Source organism: Anolis carolinensis, chromosome 3 (genome assembly GCF_035594765.1).
Source record: "Anolis carolinensis isolate JA03-04 chromosome 3, rAnoCar3.1.pri, whole genome shotgun sequence".
Lineage (NCBI taxonomy): Eukaryota > Metazoa > Chordata > Lepidosauria > Squamata > Dactyloidae > Anolis > Anolis carolinensis.
In genome coordinates, this window is record NC_085843.1 from 127712282 (window position 1) to 127727183 (window position 14902).

The 14902-nt window shown below is 38.7% G+C and overlaps 1 long non-coding RNA gene across 1 annotated transcript in view; it reads left to right on the plus strand.

The window, feature by feature from the left end:
* The first annotated feature begins 12218 nt into the window (after positions 1–12218).
* Positions 12219–14902, plus strand: part of LOC134297577 (uncharacterized) — a 227084-nt gene continuing 224400 nt past the window's right edge. Inside the window, exon 1 of the long non-coding RNA XR_010004375.1 lies at positions 12219–12562. This is a non-coding gene — a long non-coding RNA (uncharacterized LOC134297577). The remainder of the gene's footprint in view (positions 12563–14902) is intronic.

The window sequence follows — 14902 nt, forward strand, 5'->3', positions numbered from 1 at the left end:
ACAAGCTAAAGTATGTTTCCTATACTCTGGCACAAAGAATCTTAGGATCAGCAGCACTGGAGGAGGAAAACAATCCTATTTTTGTATGTGGGGTGCTTCCCCATTCCTTGCGGGCACCAGGGCTCCTGACAAAACATGAAGTTACTTGTATGTACTTTGTGTTTGTACAGTCTGGGCATTATTTGAAAATATTGTGCTTTGACTCATCACACCACAAAACCTGACTGATCCCAATACATTCAAAACCCCCCTACGTCACTCCATGACCTTTAAAAAAATGGTGCTGATGGAATGCATAGAGATTTTCCTATCACACGCAAAAAGAGTGCTTCAGCAATGGAAAAACCCATAGTATTTCAAAAGGCACAATTAGAATTCCATCTGCAAATAATCAGTTTCTGTGACTCTTTCTGCGATCCTACGGAATACTGTCAGGATGGGGCAAACATCATATGATGGGACGTGTTCAAAATCATTCTCAGTTTCAGAAATTGATAAGGTCTATAGGCATACCCTCCACTCTGCTTTCAATTCTGCACCCTCTACTTCACTGGGACAAACTGCTGTGTAGCTTCTCTACTCCTAGACCTAATTCCCTGCACCCCCGGTCTAATTTTTCTACTTGATCATTTGAACAGTTATGGAATACTGATTATGTTAGAAGTGGCAATTGAATTGGCTAATTTATATTTTCTCTCTTCCCCACTTGTTTCATGTGTTTTGGATGTCACATCCAGGAGGGGGAAATTGTTTTCTGCTCCTCTGGAGACTAGGACAAAGCGCAATGGATTCAGATTACAGGAAAACCAAAACAGTAGGAAGAACTTTTTGACAGTTAGATCCATTCAGCATTGGAATATGCTGCCTCGTAGTCTGGTAGAGTCACCTTTTCTGAAGGGTTTTAAACAGAGCCTGGAATGCTGTCTGTTGTGAGTGTTTTGATGTGTGTTCCTGCATGGCAGGAGACTGGACTGGATGGCCCTTGGGGTCTTTTACAACTCTATGATTCTGTAATTCTATTAGATTATATGCTATTCATTTAGACTGCAAATCACTTTGTACACACTGAAAGAAAAAGGGTATATAAATAAGATTTTTTTCTTCACTGACCTGCTAGGTTTTTGTTTTTATTTTTATATATGTGAGTGGGTACAAATCATATTTTACCATGTCTTGTATCACATTTTAACCATTCTCTGTACTTTCTTGACAGTCATATAAATTAGTAATGTCCTATGATATGATCTTTAAGAGGAATATGCTCAATTTAAGGTTATTATAATGCAGCCTTGCATTCATGCACAAAAGCCAAGTGCTGCACCTTAGACATCTGAACATATCTCTGAATTAAGCATAAGCAGTTGAAGAAAATGTTGCAACTCAGTTCTGCACTCAATTATTTTTATGTCCCTTATCCCAATTGAGACGTCTGGCATGAACCATTGTTGTACATTTATTTTTAATAGCTTTATTCCTTTCGTCTGTGTTCTCTTAAAAGGTTTTGCCATGTATAACATTGGTTGCATGCTGATATATTTATCAAGTATGTGATTCAGCTGGGGTCATTCTCTAGGACATAAGCTTGTTCCTATATGTATTGATGCTGTGGGTGTTCGTTTCTGACAATACTGTTTGCAACATAGATCTCTATAAGGCAAATTAAAAATCTCAGTGAGTTTTAAGAATCAGAACTGTAACTAATTTTTATACTCTGTCATGGCTTCCCCAAAGAAACATACCTCATATCAGGTCAGAGCCAGGTGAGAGTAGCAGGAAACAGTATTAGACCCAGGGCAAGCCCCCACCTAGCAATGAAACTTACTGGATGACCTTGGGCCTCTCTCTCTTTCTCCCTCTGAAATTAATCTACTTTATAAGTTAGTTGTGAGGAAGCAGTAGAGAAGAGAAAAGCTTTGTACTAAGTTGGAGGAAAAGTAAGATATGGAGTGAGATTTTGCTGCCTTCAACCCACCATGAAAAACAGAGTAACATGTGAATGCTTTAAGAAAAGAAATAAGTAAAATGTAACAAATATTTTAAATGTTAGGTGAATAAACAAAGGATTTCACTACATTAGCCTTTCTTGTTTGGTGCCTTCCAAATGTGCTGGATCACAACTCCCATTGTCTCTAGCCAGGATGGCCATTAAATACAGTACTCTGACCACAGAACGAAAGCAAATTGGTAGAGAAAAACTGTCTGCTCTCCGTACTGATTTTGACAAGGAAGAGAGGTCTATCCTATCACCTGTTATCTGATCTTATTTTACTGGAGTGAGATATCTGGACTGAATTTGAGATCTTTTCCATGCAAGAATGGGGTGTGTGTCGCACCTCAGACTAAATTCACCTTGCTAAGATACCCAGTCAACACACAATAGTCTTTTAAAGTCTTTATTAAAGCAAAGCAATATAGATGAAGCAAGCAATCAATGATAAGTCCAAATATAAAGAGAATGTCCAAAGGTAGCAAGAAGTCAATAAAGCATAATAGTCCAATAGTTCAAGAGGCAAGGTCCAATGATTCAAAGGCAAAATAATAGCAATAATCCATGAGGCAGGGAGTTAGTCCAAGAGATCCAAAACATAAGATCTTAAATCCATAGAATCCAAAGACATGAAGTTCAGAGCACAAAGTCTTAGTCCACAGGATCTATAGTACAGGTTCCAAAGGCAAGAAACAGGGTCCAAGAATGCAGGAAGTCCCAGGGCAAAGAGTAGTCCTCAGAAAGCACAGCACAAGGGTGAAGCGATGAAATTGCTCTGACAAAGATATGGTCCGAAGAAACTGCTTTTTAAAAGCATCCCAGGAAGGCGTTCCTTTTGCCACAGCTTGAATCTTTTGACAGTTGACTTTTGCGCGCCAAGCGAGCGCTTCTGCAAAGCTCCGAGCCCCGCCAAGACAAACGGTCTTCCCTGGACAACTCAGGGTCACTGTTATCTCGCACCTGGTCTTCAGTTGCCCCGGCTCCGTCATTATTTGTTAGTCCTCCAGTTACCTCCTCATTATTTCTCATAGCTGCCGAATCCTCCTCAAAAACTCCCAAAGGAAGAATGTCAGCTTGACCGGTATCTGACTCTTCTGGAGCCAACAGGTCATCTTGCTGAAAGTGAAACTGCATGTCTTTAACAGAAGGCTCAGAGTGCTGCAAAATCCCCAAACCAAAATCCTCTTCTGTTTCATCTTGGAAACCAAAATCCCCTTCAGTGTCATCATCTTGAACGTGACCATGGCCAGCCTGTGGCTGGGATATAACAGTGTGTGAGCCCCAAAACAAAGAATGTGGGAACTAAGTAATGCAGAATACCCAGCTGGGGTCTATTCCAGCATTACTACGATAATGTAGGGAGGCTATTGTTCATTGTCTTCTTGGGTCAGCCTGCAGGCTTCAGGCTATGGGAAAATAAAGGAGTCATCATAGAATCATAGATTTGGAAGACACCTCATGGGCCATCCAGTCCAACCCCTTGCCAAGAAGCAGGAAAATCGTATTCAAGGCACACACCCCTGCACAGATGGCCATCCAGCCTCTGTTTAAAGCCCCCAAAGAAGACGCCTTCACCATACTCTGGGGAAGAGAATTCTACTGTTGAACAGCTCTCACAGTGAGGAAGTTCTTCCAAATGTTCAAGTAAAATCTCATTTTCTGTAGTTTTAAACCATTGTTCCGTATCCTAGTCTCCAGGGCAACAGAAAACAAGCTTACTCCCTCCTCCCTATGACTTCTCCTCACATATTTGTACATGGCTCTCATCATGTCTTCTCTCAGCCTTCTCTTCTATAGGCTAAACATGCCCAACTCTTTAAGCTGCTCTTCATAGGGTTTGTTCTCCAGACCTTGACCATTTTAGTAGCCCTCTGCTGGACATATTCCAGCTTGTCAAGATCTCCTTTAAATTGCGGTGCCCAGAACTGGACACAGTATCTATTCCTTATTCCTTGATATCACCATTAGAAAAGAAGACAAAGTAAGGCACACATAGTGTGACATTTAAAACAATTATTAAAACTGAAACAGAAATTCAACCCATATAACTATTGTGGGAGAACTGAAGTGTGGTTGCTCAGTCTGTTGATGGGTAGTTTTGACTTCAAACTTCTTAGGCTTCTTTAAGCTGGAGATATCATCTGATAAAGAACACCTGCAAAGAGAGGACTATGCTTGGGCAGTCCTTCAAATAGGCCACCATTTGTGGGAGTATCCTTCTCAAGCCATTTTGGGGGAGGACAGCGAGGGCAGAGGGAGTACTGAGGCTATGGACTTGTACTACATGATTTGATAGCATTGAGATGGCCTATAAAAAACATTACAAAGGCCCCTAAACCAGTGATTTTGCTCCAGAGTGGAATGTTTAGGGCCTCATGCTAGCAACAGACAGGGTCACTGTTGACATATACCAGAGAGAGGGTGGGGGGGGGGGGGGAGAGAGAGAGAATGAATAAATAGTATGGGGTCCCCACTCTCTCTCACTCACTCATTCACACACACACACTGGTTATTTTCATGTGCTCTGGGGTTTAGTCCAGACTTTTTTTTAAAGCTGTCCACAGTACTGTGAACTTTCAGCACCTGGATGCTTTCATTAATGCTCAAAGTAACAATTGAAGTGGATTTTTCTCCCCACTGACATGGGAGCCACTGCACACAGACATCTTTTATCAATATGTATACATGTAACACAGAGACATAGACACAAACCCACATATAATCCATTCCCCCTTTTTGGCAAGGGATAAGATCCTTAATTCTTTCTTCACAAGTATCAATTTCCAAGGTTCCCTGGGAAGCAATCATGATTATGGAGTATTTTTAATGCCAACACATCTACAGAAATGAAGGAAACCCTGATACATACTTATCCTGTTCATGACCTGTAAGTGTTGATGTCTCCCAGTATTATCTCTAGGTGACCAAAAAACCCCCATAAATATTGTTTTGTTACAGATGAAGTAGTTGCCTAAAACCACATAAGCATATATGCTCAGCTTTCTGTATTTTTCAATACTGAGAAAACTGAGCAGAGCTAGTATTTACAAAGTTCAAACAACAAATGGAAGTGTAGAAGAGAGATTGGGAGCCCCGTCCCTACCACTTGTGTTCCTGCCACATATTTTCTTTCCTTACAAGAGGCACATGTTTGCTTCACATAAACTGTGTTATAGGGATACTGATGTTTATGTACAGCAGGGGTCCCCAAACTAAGGCCCGGGGGGCGGATGCGGCCCTCCAAGGTCTTTTTCCTGGCCCCCGCCCTCAGTTTTATAATATAATATTTTTATATCATTTTCATAATATATTGTATTGGACCAGTCGACGCTAGAGATAATAATATATTGTATTTACATATAATATTGATAGTAATATTATAATGTTATACAATATAATACTAATACCATATAATAATATTAATTATATGTCATATATTACATATAATATTACAGTATAGTGCAGGGGTCCCCAGACTAAGGCCTGGGGGCCGGATGCAGCCCTCCAAGGTCATTTACCTGGCCCCTGCCCTCAGTTTTATAATATAATATTTTAATATCATTTTTAGTAATATAATATATTGTATATACATATAATATTGATAACAATATTATAATGTTATACAATATATTAATAATAATATCATATAATAATATGAATTATATGTTATATATTACATATAATATTACAGCATAGTGGTATTGTTCAATATAGTAATATATAATGCTATATTGTGCTATGCTAATAATATAATATATTGTATGTACATACAGCTGCTCTGAGTCCCCTTCAGGGTGAGAAGGGCGGGATATAAATGTAATAAATAAATGTAGTAAATGAATAAATAAATAATTTTAGACTTAGGCTCGCCCAAAGTCTGAAATTACTTGAAGGCACACAACAACAACAATCCTAATTCACTTGACTATCTCATTGGCTAGAAGCAGGCCCACACTTCACATTGAAATCCTGATAGGTTTATGCCGGTTACAATTGTTTTCATTTTTAAATATTGTATTGTTATTTCATTGTTGTTGTTTTGCACTACAAATAAGACATGTGCAGTGTGCATAGGAATTTGATCGTTTTTTTCCCCTCCAAATGATAATTCGGCCCCTCCACAGTCTGAAGGATTGTGAACCGGCCCTCTGCTTTAAAAGTTTGAGGACTCCTGATGTACAGAGCCCTTCTATGTAGGGGACCATCCTCATTCATGTATGTATAATCAAACCAATGCAAACTGGCCACAGGTTCCCTTGTCAGAGGAGCTCTGTGTGTGGACTGGACAGGGCCCGTTGTCCTTTCTGCTCCCAAGGGAAATTTTAGATGCTTTCAATGTGTCATGAGCAAGTGTTGAAACATCCTATGATGTGACAGCACTATATTCTGCATTTCCTGCTTTCACCCTGCTACTATATAAGTGAGGGAAAAAAGAAGAGAAGGAGAAAGAGAATTCAGGACTGCTATTTTCAGAGGAGAATGTACCCTTCCCTGAAAGTGCCATTTCCTCATCCATTTGCAAGTCCAAAGACACTGCCTGTGGCTTTTGTTTTGATTTATGTTTCATTAGCAACGCTTAGTTATTGAAGTTGTGCTGGAATTTGCAGCAATAATAAACTTGCATTCCAAGACTTTGTTATTCTCAAAGTCTGGCGATGTTACTTCTTGGATTACAAACCAAGAATCCTCCAGCTTTCAAAGTTACTTGTGTTATCACCTCATTCTATTGCATGCGTATATCCAGCCACAGCCTGAAGGAACCAAGGTGCCATGGGCAGGAATTTGAGGGAATGAGAGAGAACATTTGCCAAGCTGTTATTTTATAATGTGTTGTATCCTGTATTCTTGAGACCTAATTACTAGCTCAGCACTCATTCTCATTCCTTTACCTGAAGCATGAATCCTCTACACCCGCCACCCAACCCTGCTTGCCTAGCTATCCTTCAGGGCAAATTATCAGTGGTGTGCTTAGCTGTTGGCACAAATGATTTGCAGCATTTCCCTTAATATACATGATGATACCAGTTCCTCTGCCAGCTATCAGAAATGAAGTACGGTTCAATCTGGAATAAATGTCTAGATCCCAGTCTTTGTAGAGAAATGCAAATCATCTCCTGCTGGCACCCAAGGGAGAGAGATGGGAGCAATGGTTTTATGGGTTTGGAGTGTCTCATGGCAAGAAATGTAAAGATGAGAACAGTTAAAAACCAAAGCCATGGAAACATTTAATGATTAGCTGTACAGGTGGGGAGGGAGGCACTCTGCTATTTAGATAAAGCCTTGGACCCATTATAGATAACAAGCCTCAGAAGGCCATCAAGCATATATTTTCTACTGCATTTTAAAAAACTTAAAATTGAGAAACAAATCAAGGAACCAGTAATATGAATTTGTGGCTACATGTTACCATCTTCCAGATGAGGAAGCTGGTTTTCCATATATGTTATAAAGATTTTACTTCATTTGGATGGTATATATATACAGTAGAGTCTCACTTATCCAACAGTCGCTTATCCAACATTCTGGATTATCCAACACATTTTTGTAGTCAATGTTTTCAATACATCATGATATTTTGCTGCTAAATTCTTAAATACAGTAATTACTACATAGCATTACTGCATATTGAACTACTTTTTCTGTCAAATTTGTTGTATAACATGATGTTTTGGTGCTTTATTTGTAAAATCATAACCTAATTTGATGTTTAATAGGCTTTTCCTTAATGCCTCCTTATTATCCAACATATTCGCTTATCCAACATTCTGCCAGCCCGTTTATGTTGGATAAGTGAGACTCTACTGTACTATTGAGATTTGAAACAAAAATCAGCCACAATATTTTTTTTATCTGCATATTGTCTCAATGAGTTCAAAGTACTTTGCACACGCAGTTTAGTTTACTGTTCCTTACAGCAACCCTGAGGCTGGGACAGAGCAGCTTGCCTAAGTCAGGTGATGTGGTGAGTGCTGAATGAGGTATTATACTATTTATAGTCTCTTAGTCACTATGTTGTATTGTTCTCATGGACCTTATTCCACAAAGGTGGCAAATCAGCATTGAAGCAGAACTGTCACCCCATGATGCTGTGCACAATCCATTATGAGTCTTCCACCTTCCCTACTTCATCTCATCCCCATCTCATCTCTCCTCTCCAGCTATATTTGTTGTTGTGTGCCTTTAAAATCATTTATGGTTTTCTGAGGCTGGGAGTGTGTGACTCACCTAAAGTCACCCAATGAGTTTCCATGGCTGAGTGGTGAATTGAACCCTGGTCTCCAGAGTCCTAGTCCAATGCTCAAAACATTATCCATATAACTTCTGATGTTTTATCCCTTGGTAGTTGGTGGTATGGCAGTGTCAGTATGGCAGTGTATTTGCTCTAACATTTTGCTCTAATGTTTTGTCCACACTTTGTAGGAACTGTTGAAAATGCTGAATAAGGTAGATGCTTGCATAAATCTTTTAAAGTTCTGACTAAAACTGCTGTTCTTGCATAGAAACCACCAGCCACCATTGGTTTAATCCTTAACAAAAAGAAAAGACTGGGTTTTTCAGCAGAGCACTTTGCCTTAAGATATTGAGTTTTGTGTGTTGTGGTGTTTAGCTGATGTGACGTCAGCATTATTGATTGTCATTGGGGTTAAAAATACTTCAAGCAAATGTCATTTGTGTAGGTCATTGTCAACAGAACAAAAACAGTATATATGAATTTAATATTTTTGTTGTGATCAAACCTGCTTTAGTATTAGATAAACCTGCCCCTTGAAACACAGAAGAAATGTAACCATTACTTTTAAAGCTTTGATATGATATGACTCAGTGAGTTAAGTGAAATTGAAAATTATTCATGAAAATAGTATCAATGGGGATATGGAACTGACTGTTGAATTACATTGCAACTAAACACTACACTGTACGGCATACAACATGTTCCCTGGAGTTGAATTTTATTTTCTAAAATACACCTGCATTTAAATTAATTCAAACTGGACCTTAAATTTAGGCACTCCCTTCCAAATCATTTTTCTAGTTGAGTTTACAGCTTTTCTGGCTACATTTTTGGAGGAAAATAAAGTCAAGAACAACACCTTGTCACACACAACTTGGTGTTCCACACAGACCCCCACTGGCAATATTTACTTCACATCTATAATTAGTTTACTTACAGCAGTGTTCCCAATCTTTGCTCCTCCATGTGTTTTGGACTTCAGCTCCCAGAAATCCTAGCCCTCTTACCAGCTGTTAGGAATTGTGAGAGCTGAAGTCCAAAACACCTGGAGGACCAAAGGTTGGGAATCACTAACTTAGAGCAAGCAGGGAAGGCATGGAATTTTCAACATTTCTGGATTGCAACTTCCAACATCCCTCACCATTGGCTATACTGGCAATTGCTGAGAGTTGCAATATGAAGGAGACGGCTGAAATGATTTCACTTGAGCTAACTTAGAAATTTGACAACATATGTTCCCCTCTCCTGAATGGATAAATTGACCATAAGCCGTCTTAACACTGCTTTCAAAATTTGGCTTGCAAGATTTGGTACAGAAACTACCATTTCTGGAATTTCTTGGTATCTGAATTTTTTCTCCTCTTCCTCCTCCATCTCGTCCTCTTTCCGCTTCTCCTCCGCCTCCTCCTGCACCTTCTGCACATCCTTCATTTTTCCAAATTAATAACTCTCTAACTATCATGGTTGCAATTAAAACTCTTAAAACTTACTGATTCTTGAAAGATTGCAGGATTTGGGAGGTATACATTTCTTGTGTAGAGTAACTCATTATTTGTTCTCCGTTGAATGTTTTCTTCTGGACATTCTATGGACTTGGTATGTATGTGTCATTATGGCTTTTAATAATCCAGTTAATTTCTGTTGCTTAGTTGAGATAGGTCTTATACGTATTTGTAGGAGAATTCCAGGAAAATATACAATTTGCGAATGAAACAGTATGCATATAGGATTCCAGCAGGAAACTATTTTAATTATGACCAATGAAGGGAGTGAAACTGTTAAAGAGTCTGCTGCTCTCCTGGCCATAGCATCCATATCTGAAGGTGAAATCCAGCCTTTTTTTGGACTTATTAAATTACATTTTATGAAACATCCATAGGAACAAATCAAAATTGAATGTTTTGCCAATATTAATCCTCTAACAGTGGTCCTGACAAAGAGTCTTCTCGCCTGGGCAGGTCCAGTTCCTTAGGGAAGTAAAGGGAGTCAATGATTTACTGATAAATCTGCCCAGTATATACATCATCTACGACCCATACATCAATGTCACAGGCAACAGCTTGCTTTGCTAAGTGATTCTGTAGAGGGAGATTTTGGAACTACTTTGTCTTATACATGACACATCCCACAAACTAATGTAAATACTGTCATTGGAGCATACACAAACTTTAATTGGCAGTTGATTGAGGACATACAAAATATGATGCTTCTTCACGTAAGTACTAGGCAAATTCAGAGACCATATACTGCCATGTATAAAGACAATATACTTGTGAATAAAATATTCTGGGGACAAATAATGGTAGAACATATGACTTTATGGGCATCTGAGAGGGAAGATATTCTTACTCTTTTTTGACATTGGGTTTCCTGTTGTCAATTGAATGTAGCCCTCAACTTCTTTCTCACAAGAAAAAGATGTGCACATAAAAACTTTAGAATTCTGGGCATATCTGACCTGCAGATGTGTACAGATTTACTGCAGTTTCTCATGGTTTCCCCACAGGATTTTAGGAGTTGTGCTTTAGTAGGAGTGCTGAAGAAACCTCTTTAAAAAAAATCTCCAGCTGCCTCTAAGAATTTGCTGACAAATATTCCCAGGCAAGTGAAATACAAGGCACTGCCATTCAGTTACGTCACATTTCTAGTATAGATATGGCTTATGAGACATACACCACATCTGAATAAAGTCCTACTGAGTCAAGCTGGTCAACAGTGCAGCCCACTGCCCTTTCTCAAAAACTACTTTGTCCCTGAATATTTTGGTCTTGGCTTTCTGGGCCAGGCAGGAGCTGTCCAGCAAATTCACAGAAGAAAAGAAGTTGCCACAGAGCTAAACACAGTTCTCTAGAATTCCATAGACTACAATGTCTGCTCAAAGTATGTCTAATAGTCAATCTATTCCTCCTCAAAAGCTAAAGTTCTACTGCATCCATGAAGATGTATTTCTTAGTGATTAAGTGTAGGACAGTCTTTCCCCACCTAGATGTCCAGATGACATTGGGTTGTGATTCCCATGCTTTCTGGCCATCATGGTTAGTGGTCAGGAGTGATGGGAATGACAGTCCAAATGTTGGTGGAGCTTAGGCTGTAAAAGGCTGTTTTAAGATTTCAAAGCTGTCTCAGGTCAAACTGCTGAATGATAATAGTAATTAACATTTCAATAAATAACATGAAGAGAACTACAAAGATGGAAAACAAAAAAGCAAAAATGTTGGCTCATCGGTTAAAACCAAACCAGCAGTTGGACAGTGTCTCTGTTATGCACAACTACCCTGGCATCTGGTAGACATTAAGAGATGTGCTGTTGCCATGTATGTATGTATTATATAGGCTTACCTTGGATAGATATATAGACACACAAACACACACAAATATACATTCTAACGTTTTTATTTACACATCTATTTTCTATATATCTGTCATCTGTCTATCAATCAATCTTCCTTTGAGATATCTCCCCATTCTTGCTGCAAACTTTCCTTAAAAGGGTTTTAAGAGAGTCAACAATAGACTACAGCCTAAGGAAGAGATCTTGTCTTCAAATACATTCTTGAGATATTTAGGGGAGAAGTAACATTTCGATATTTTGAAGTCCTTCTGTAAGAAACCCTTAGTTTCCATATCACAAATTGAACAGGGTATTTCCATCATTTTGGAGGAAATTTCCCCAGCCTGGTTTCTGTATCAGTGCTTATTAATAATTTGTAGCTGAATGACATCCTACTTTGAGGACAGGGACCTACTCAGTGACCATTATTAGCACTTCCATATTTTGGAATTACCTCTATTAATAAATGCATTCCACCAATATGCACATGCTATTTTCTTCTTTCTCTTCTCCTTCTCCTTCCTGGTGCAATATTACCCAAAGCATCTCTTCTCTCCCTGTACACAGGACCAAAAGTGCAGGCACATCATTTATTGATAAGACAAAAAGAATGTAATGAAATTATCAATGTTCTTGAATTAATTATGAACATGATTAAGAAAGCTAAAATCTCAGGAGCCTAGATCTCATTACCCATTCAGTCTTAGGGATTGCTTTCATTCAGCACGGCAAAGAAGCTTTGAGCAGCCCTACAATTGCCTCGCCTCTTTCTCTCCTTTTTATTTGTGATAGCAGCACTAAGGCTTATTTGTTTTCTTGGTGTGCGCGCCTTCTTGAAAAGAGCTGTCTCTTCTCATAGTCCTACTTTGAATGCCACATCCTTCCTGTGTCCAAGAAGAGGCGTCCGTGGGGCCTATGTGATTGTGAGGTCCTTCTGATCCTACACACCTCCTTGGGAAGGCAATTCATGTCGACTTACATTGCTGGAGGAGTTCCTCGACATCTTTTCAAGGTAAGCCTGAGACTGTGTAGCCAAAAAAAGAAAAAAAGTTCTTCTAGATTTATGTCTGCAGCTCACTGCTAGGATGATCTTCATTTCCATTCAGCTTGGAAGTTTTAATGACATCATTATTACGCTGTCTGAACTTGATTTAACTCAGAGCCTGTTACTGATCTTCACTTTGGAGGAGAATGAATTCTTTAAAGTTCTTTTAAGACAAACTAACAAACCACTCTCCTCTACATTTCCATAAATGAAACCCTAGAAATTGGAGCAGCTGCAGCAAGCCGAAATACAAAGCTGGAATAAATTCATAACTGCAATCCAGAAGTAGTAATTGGGTTATGAATTTTCTCTCTTCTGCTTAACTGTATCAGTCGCATCTGCCACTGTCCTGATTTTGCTAAAAGAGTTTTAAAGCAGCGTTTGAATAGAACACCTTCTTTTCCTTGTTTTTTTTACAAGGCCCCTGTGAATTGAACATTGCTGTTGCTGCTGTTGTTCTTGTTGCATAGTTTGGCCTGAAATGATTGTCGGATGTCATGTAGGAAATAAAATGGGATAATTAGCTGGCTTCAATTATTGTGACTTGATTGTAATAAAATCAGTGTAAACAGTGGCAGTGTGAGGTTTAAATTACCCTGAGTGGTTGGTGAATGTTTTGTTCGATGTGACTCAGAGTTTAATTTTAGACACAGGCTTTAATTTTAAAAGTAATCTGGGCTGGTAAAGAAGGGAGGAATAGGGAGACGTATATTAATGGGGTCTTGACCGAGTCTGGTATTGTGGAGCAAGGACATTAAAGACCATACTTTGGGTCATTTAGCAAGTGCTTCATGGGACAAATGAGCACCACTGACTGCAATTATTTTCCATGTTAGTTGTTGGATAGATAGCTTAACTACTCTGCTAGAGTGAGAACAGAGCGAGAGAAGTGGGGGTCAGAGAGAAATTAGTTCTCTCAGTTAATTTGCACAGATGGTACTCGCTGGAAAGAATAATTCTCTGTAGAAATGGAGGACAGAATGTTAGCATTTCCCTTACTTAAATCAAACTTTTAAAATATGAAACTGAATGGGTGACAGAATGCAAATGACTTAATACTGACAATTGTAGGACCACATTATTATCATGAATTTGCAAGCAGGTAGAAAGCAGTCTCAGAAAAATTATGGATGATTGACATTTCTAAAAGTAACAGGGAAATACTGAATTCATGGGTTCAATTTCTTTAGCTTGCTTCAGGTTGTTTCAGAAGTTGATCAGCAAAAAGCTTAGAAATACTGATAGGAGTTCTATCGTAGTTTTATAGGCCTAATTATTTTGCTTTTGTGCTAATCACGAAAATATTCTTTTTAGCCATGCAAATAGTCCTTTTCTCTGCCTGAAAAATTATGTTACATTCATTATGTGGGGAAAAAGATTTCGAAGTACTGTAAAATTAAAAATTATCTATCTACCTATCATCTCAGCCTATCATGAAAGGAAATACTCTGAAATGCTATTCTTTAAATGTGTTAATCAAAGAGCAAAAGAAGGATTTATAGTACATTTTTTTAAGGAAGAACAATTTGATACACCCCAGGAGTGAAGTTTACTATATTAGTAGTACGGAGTTGTCCTTATCAACAGTGAGGCCTCTTTTACTTCAGGAGGGAAAACAGCAAGGAAAGCTAACACAATACAAATAGGGTAAATACTGAATTGCTATTGTCAGTGAATGGGGCTTAGTTTCTATAGAGAGCAAGAGAATGCAAGAAGGCCTCTCCACACCTTCCCAGACTGGATGTTTCTGCACTTTTAGAAATGTTGTAGTTAGTTACATTTATCATTGCAAGTTCACAGAGCTGTTCTGACGTTCCTCAAAATTTTGAAAGTGACAGGAAGATCTACTACACAGCTAATAATGGATGTACATTTAAATGGGAGCACAGATGTACAAGAGCCTGGAAATATTGAAAATTCATAGTAGTGGCCAGCTACAATGGCAGATATATAAAGGATTGTGTTTGTTTTGTAGTTGTCTTTTTACAGGAATGAACCTAGTGAGTAGTAAAAACACACACACACACACACACACACACGACAGTACTTGCTATCTGTCAGGACCAGATACACTCCTCCTCCAAGATCCCAAGCCAAATGAAAATGAGGAAGAATAAGCATAAATCTGAGGTCATAGTCATAGGCAAACTTAGGGACATTTTGCTTCAAGAAGCTGGCTTTTCTGTTATCACATTTAAGACCAGGCTTTAAATCTTGCAACAAGAATCACAAAAATGGGAAGAGATGTTTAGAGAATTGTAAGTTAACTATTTTTATGATAAAGCCACTGATTCTTTTGGTAAGGAA